The following is a 6704-nucleotide window of genomic DNA, read 5'->3' on the forward strand; positions in this document are numbered from 1 at the left end:
TGTTAAAAAAACTGAAATTTTTTACACTTATAAATTGAAAAGGAAAAATAAAAATGCGTCTGATAAAAAAAATTGTATGATAACAGCATAAAAGAGAAAAAAACAATACATTACATAGAATTGTAACTACTTTAACCTAAATCCACATCCCATATAGAATCAGTATCTTTAGATACTATCATTCCGCAAATCAACGAACCAACTATGATGCATCATGCCATAATTTCAAATTGGGTAATATGAAGAAAAAGAATACAAAACTATTACAAAATGAAGAGTTAAGTTAAGTGTATCAAGAATAATTTGAATATTTTTTTCTACAACTCAATAAATCTATAATAATAATAATAATAATAAAGAAATTGATAATTATGCATGATAAAAGGATTTACAGGTTTATCTTTGCAAAAAAGAGTCTACATTTAAGAGGGCTTACCATCTTTACTAAAATAATTATATATTAAATAATACTTTTTACTTAATTTGCCAGAACATGTTCTCACTTGTACACTATAAGTGATTAGGAAAATGATACAATGACAACTTTGTTCTAGTATACAACTCTCTTTCTTTACCTAAAATTTCAACTTTTTGTATGAAATGACAAAAATACTCTTTTTTTATATCATAAATGAAGAGTCGTATAGTGGAATAAATTGTCCATATATAATTGGTCAAGTGATTATTCTCAACATCTTTATATTATTCCCTTCATCTTTATAGCACACAAGTAGAGTTGTTGGAATTTTTACAATAAAACATGCAAATAAACACCCTCAACGACAATATATGCATATACTCCTGCAAATTACAAAGGGGACATTACATTGAGTTCAGTGGTTTCATGCTAGACATTTTGGAAGTTGCTGGTTTACACCGTTTTGTCTTCACTCTCTTGCTTCTGCTCCGGGCTAATCTCTTCTCCAACTCCTTCACTCTGCCTATTAAATCTGATATTACATTTAACTGTTCATTCCCAGCCTCAACCAACTTCTTCATCATCTTCCTGAGCTTCTCATTTTCCTCCACTAACTTCGACTCACCGTTTAACCCTTCATCATCATCAGCCACAGGTACCTCTTCTAATGCAGCTGATGTTGCAAAGGGTTCAGTTTTCTCTTCATCCAAAGTTTCACCAACTATCCCTTCACCATCCTCTTGTGTCTCCTCACTGCAATCTTTCCTTCTGGTTCCTCTTCCTTTTGTGTGGCATTGATAGCCACGAACTCTATTGGCTCGGGTAAGCTGTTGTTTACATCATTTGCTTCCAAGCACACATCTCCATTTCCTGGTTCATGATCATTGACATTTGTTAAGCAAATATCTTCATTTCCTGGTTCACGATCATTGACATTTGTTAAAGGTGGCGACTCAATATCAGTTCCAACTCCCTCCCCTGACTGAAGCTCAACCCCCTATATCCATTTTGAATTCATCATCTTTGTTGAACTCAATTTTTACCCATCCATCTGATTCCCCAGAAGACTGCACCTCTTCCAGTGGTTGCTGCTGTTGCTCTAGTTGAGTTGCTTTTGAAGTATTATCTGTGGAAGAACTTGTTTCTTCATCTTCATTACATTCCCCTTCTTGAGCTAGAAGAACCTCTTTAGGCTTAACTTCATCATGCTTCTCAACTTGAGATTCTTCTGTTTTCTCATCAAGTAGTCCTCTCCTCAATAAATATCTCATTTTTAGTTTGTGCCATACGAGAAATGTTGAATTAGCTACTAATAAATTGTGAAGGCTATGGAGTGGCTCCTAATAATGCATGAGTTTAGTTAACGTAAAACTTACACTAAGATTTTCTAATAAATAAATAAAACTAGAGTGGGTTTAGTAAATATAAAGCTCACGCTAGATATTTTAAACAAATTAATAATAATGTATTGTATCCGCTAAACAAGCACACACATAAAAATAATAATAAAATATTAAGATTGTAAAGGTTTAACCCACACTAAGCCCACACTAACCTTTTTTAAAAAATAAAATAAAATAAAATACCAAAACAAGTGTGGGTGTAATAACGTAAAGGTCACACTAAATTTTTTCTAAAAATTAATAAATATGTACGTTAAATACAAATAATAATAATAAAATAATAAGATTGGGAAGGTTTAGCCTACACTAAGCCCACACTAACATTTTTTTTAAAAATAATAAAATACTAAAACAAACGTGGGTGTAATAAACGTAAAACTCACTAGTTTTTTTCTAAAGATTAAAAAATGTGTACGTTAAATACAAATAACAATAAAATATTAAGATTGTGAAGGTTTAGCCTACACTAAACCCACACTAAATTTTTTTTAAAAAACAATAAAATACCAAAACAAGCGTGGGTGTAATAAACGTAGAGCTCACACTAAATGTTTTAAAAAAAAAATGTGTACGTTAATTACATAAAATAATAAAATATTAGGATTGTGGAGGTTTAGCCCACACTAAGCCTACACTAACATTTTAAAAAAAACAATAAAATACCAAAACAAGCGTGGGTGTAATAAATGTAAAGCTTACACTAAATTTTTTAAAAAATAAAATAAATGTCTATGTTAAATACAAATAATAATAAAATATTAAGACTGTGAAGGTTTAGCCCATGCTAAATGTTAAATGTATTTTTAAATTAAATTAAAATTCATAATAAGTTTATAAAGGTTGTAAATAATTATTTATTTTGGTTTATTAGGAAAAAAATATATATAAAATTGGGTGGAGGATAAAAAGATATAATTTTTTTTGAATTTTTTTATTATGGAATGTTTTATGAGACTAGTGTATTTTTGAAAAATAATAACTTTTAAATTTTAATTAAATTTTATTTATTATTATTATTTATTTTTTTATTGGTAATGTGTCATATGAAATAGTATAAGTAGAAACATGGATTTGATGAGTGAGAGATGTGCAATTTGATACAATAAATTAAAGAAATATTTTTTAATATTAAAACATTTAATTATATATATATATATATATTTGAATTATGTTAAAATAGTAATTTATTGAAGAAGAATTTCACGTAAAGTTGAAAGGTAACCTAACTAATAATATCTTTGCATTTTAATAGACTCTACGTTATATTTTAATAATTTCACTTAAGTCTGGGGAACAAATGTATTACCAGATGACCGAGAGGTCGAATGGTCGACGAGACCGAATGAACCTAAGAACAGACAATAAACCTGTGATTAACTGTAATTAAACTAGTTTAATTATAAACTATGATTAAGACACAATTGAGTCTTCTTATGAGTCCAAAAGCAGACCCATGACAGTTGAGGCCCATCCCAAAGTTATAAATACCAAAGGAAACTCAACGTCAAAGGTATTCTTTCACTCTTAACTCACCTGCATATTTTATTCGGACTAACTTAAGCGTTGGAGAACCTTCGCAGGTACCCACCCCGCTCATCTCGGAGTAAGGAAGTGCGAATCGGAGAATCATTAAGCCTAGAAGCCATGAGGACGAGAAGACGAAGATCGAAGGAGTCACTCTAAGAGGAACTCGACCTTATAAGAACAATCATAGTAATATTTTTAATTAAAAAAAAAACTAATAAAAACTCAGCTCTAAACCCCTTTGTAAATTAAAACCAATGAGTTAAAGATTCAATAATGAACACAAAAATAGGATACAATGGTATTTAATAGAGAATGGTTTTGCTCCTTTGAGTCAGTCAGGATGGTCTCCAGTGATTCGAAGAAGACATTGGATGAAGGACAACTTCATTCAATTATTTCTCAAACGGAATCTTTCACTTATGTTGTGTTTATATTTGTGGATATACTGTTCTCGAAGACATTGGACGAAAGACAACTTCAATTATTTCTCATGAACAAAATTTTTCTTATGTTGTGTTTATATCTGTGGATATATGGTTCTCGAAGGCAGATTTACAGGATATTATGTGTATTCTAATTTTAAACTATAGATATTATTGGTATAATATATCAATATTACATTTATGGTTATGATATAATTTAATTTGGTTGTAATATTAATGGATGATAACTATTCATAGTTCTGAAACAAATAATATATTATTTATATTTTATTTAAATAAATATAAATACATAATACACAACATAATAATCAAAATAAAAATTGTAACTATTTATCTGAAAATGAATTTTAGATATTTATTATGAAATTCTATCTGGTTCTAACATCCATCTCTCCAGTCAACAACCTTGTTTTCATTCGTTTTATATTCAGTTTTATATTCAGACGCCTAAATGGTTTTCTCCTTTGGTTCAACTTTCTCAATGGTCTTAGGAGCATTCTAATGATTCAAATTTGGCTGATTCTTATAATCTGTGACACAAACAGGAGTCTTTAATGTTTCATCAAATGTAACTTGGGGCTGTGCTTTTGAGGAAGGTGGACTTGGGATGTCGTGTAAGAAATTATGTAAATTAATTTTTATAAAGTGACTCACATGACTTAAAGTATGACCTTTGGGCCCAAATATGATTTAATAATAATAATAGAATAAATCGTCCATTGGTTAACGTGATATATATATATGATGATATACCTAATGAAAACCTACATCTGATGGAGATTGGGAACTAAAGGCTATAGGGTTCTGTCTCTGCAAATAATAGTTGGCTCACTGTTAACCATCACGAAAGTGTGTGACAAGAACATAATTGTTAAGAGATAGATTGAGACAAAGGAGATAAAGTAATTGCTCAAGTAGGATCACTCATGGATCAAGGTAAGTGCCTATTCCTTATTGATTGTATGGATATATGTGAATCATGATATGATAAGATATGTATGAGAACATTATTGTATGTGTTCAATTGTACTTTTATTTATGTTTTGATTTACATGTGGTATCAGAGTCTTCATGATCATGTTGTGATTCTCCATTAATGCTTTTCCAAAATCAAAGAACCCTAATTTTAAAATATTCTCAATTTAAGAACTCTAATTTTAAAATTAGGATTTATAGATTAAGGTTTCCATTCCTCTATAATAGATCTCTAATTGTCCTAAACCATCAAAAATCAAAGAACCCTAATTTTAAAATTAGGGTTTATGGATTAAGGTTTCCATTAACATAACTCTAATCTTCATGCACCCAACGCCATTAACGGTGTTAAAAATCCTATGAACATATTAGTGGGACCGCAAGCCTTCGCCACTTCTGCGAACCTTGTTTGCACGGTGGTATTGCTGTGATGGTGGTAGGAGCCTTTCGGAAAGAAAGGTGTGAGGAAGATGATGATGTGGATTCAATTTCTGATTATGGAATTATAATATAATATATATTATAATATAAATTAATGAAAAACATGAATTGTTTCTTCTTGCACTTTAGATTAAATTATAATATAATGTTGAATTCAATTTATGAATAGCAATGAATTCATTCTTGCACTTTATGTCATTCATTCATCTTATGTTATTTTACTTTTAATTCAATTACTGAAACTTACGAATTAATTTCCTTACCTCTTTTATTTTATTAATGATTTCAATTAAAATTTTAATTAAAGTGAGGAATGGAAAATTATTTTTTCCACTTTATGTATTAATTTTTAATGTAATTTAATTTGCATTAAATTAAAATTTTAATGAAATTTTTTTATGTTATAATGTAATTTAATTTGCATTAAATTAAAGTTTAATTAATTGATTGAAAGTGAGGAATGGAAAATTAATTTTTCCGCTTTATGTATTATTTTTTAAATTATGATTTTGGAATTATTTGTATGATGGATTTGTAATCGCCAAAGTGATCAAATCTTTATGTTTTATTTAATTCTAAATTATGGATGAATTTTATTTCAATTAATGATATAATTTTTGAAATTATTTGTATGATAGATTTGTAATCACCAAAGTGATCAAATCTTTATGTTTTATTTAATTCTAAATTATGGATGAATTTTATTTCAATTAATGATATAATTTTTGGAATTATTTGTATGATAGATTTGTAATCACCAAAGTGATCAAATCTTTAAGTTTATTTAATTCCAAATTATGGATGAAATTTTATTTCAATTAATGATATTATTTATGGAATTATTTGTATGATAGATTTGCAATCACCAAAGTGATCAAATCTTTAAGTTTTATTTAATTCAAGATTACTGATAAATTTTATTTCAATTACCTATAGAATGGATGTCAAATTATTTAAATATGGGTAAATGGAAATTCATTATTATAAGACATTTTTGGATCATCCAAAGGTTGATTAGTTGTCCTTATAATTATTGGATATGATTGTTGGTAGTGAGCATGTGTTATTAGTTTTGCTTGCATATCCAAAGATAACAAGTGTTTCTACCTAATGCATATATCTTGCCAAATAAAGTTAATACTATTAGCATCATTATATTTTGTGTATTAATGAATCTCCCAAAGGAGAACATTAGTAGACATAGAATGTTTTCTGAATCTGTATTATATGTTTAGTTTATGAATCAAAGTATTAATGTTAAGCATGTGTGATCGAGTATCTGTTCCTGTTGTATTTTTATGCGAATGAGCATAGCAAGTAATATTAAGTCTGCTCTTCCCAAAACTGATAGTGCAAAAGAATTTATGAAATTTGTGGAAGAGCGCTCCCAAACTACTGATAAGTCTCTTATTGGGACATTAATGAGTACCTTAACCACCATTGAATTTGATAGTTCTCGTACTATGCACGAACATATCATTGAAATGACTAATATTG

General features: G+C 28.6%; 1 pseudogene; it reads right to left on the reverse strand.

Moving 5' to 3' along the window:
- Positions 1-682: 682 nt before the first annotated feature.
- On the reverse strand, positions 683-1689 carry LOC137818018 (BAG family molecular chaperone regulator 6-like; annotated as a pseudogene).
- Between the last annotated feature and the right edge of the window lie 5015 nt (positions 1690-6704).

The sequence above is a fragment of the Phaseolus vulgaris genome, chromosome 10, assembly GCF_000499845.2.
Source record: "Phaseolus vulgaris cultivar G19833 chromosome 10, P. vulgaris v2.0, whole genome shotgun sequence".
NCBI lineage: Eukaryota > Viridiplantae > Streptophyta > Magnoliopsida > Fabales > Fabaceae > Phaseolus > Phaseolus vulgaris.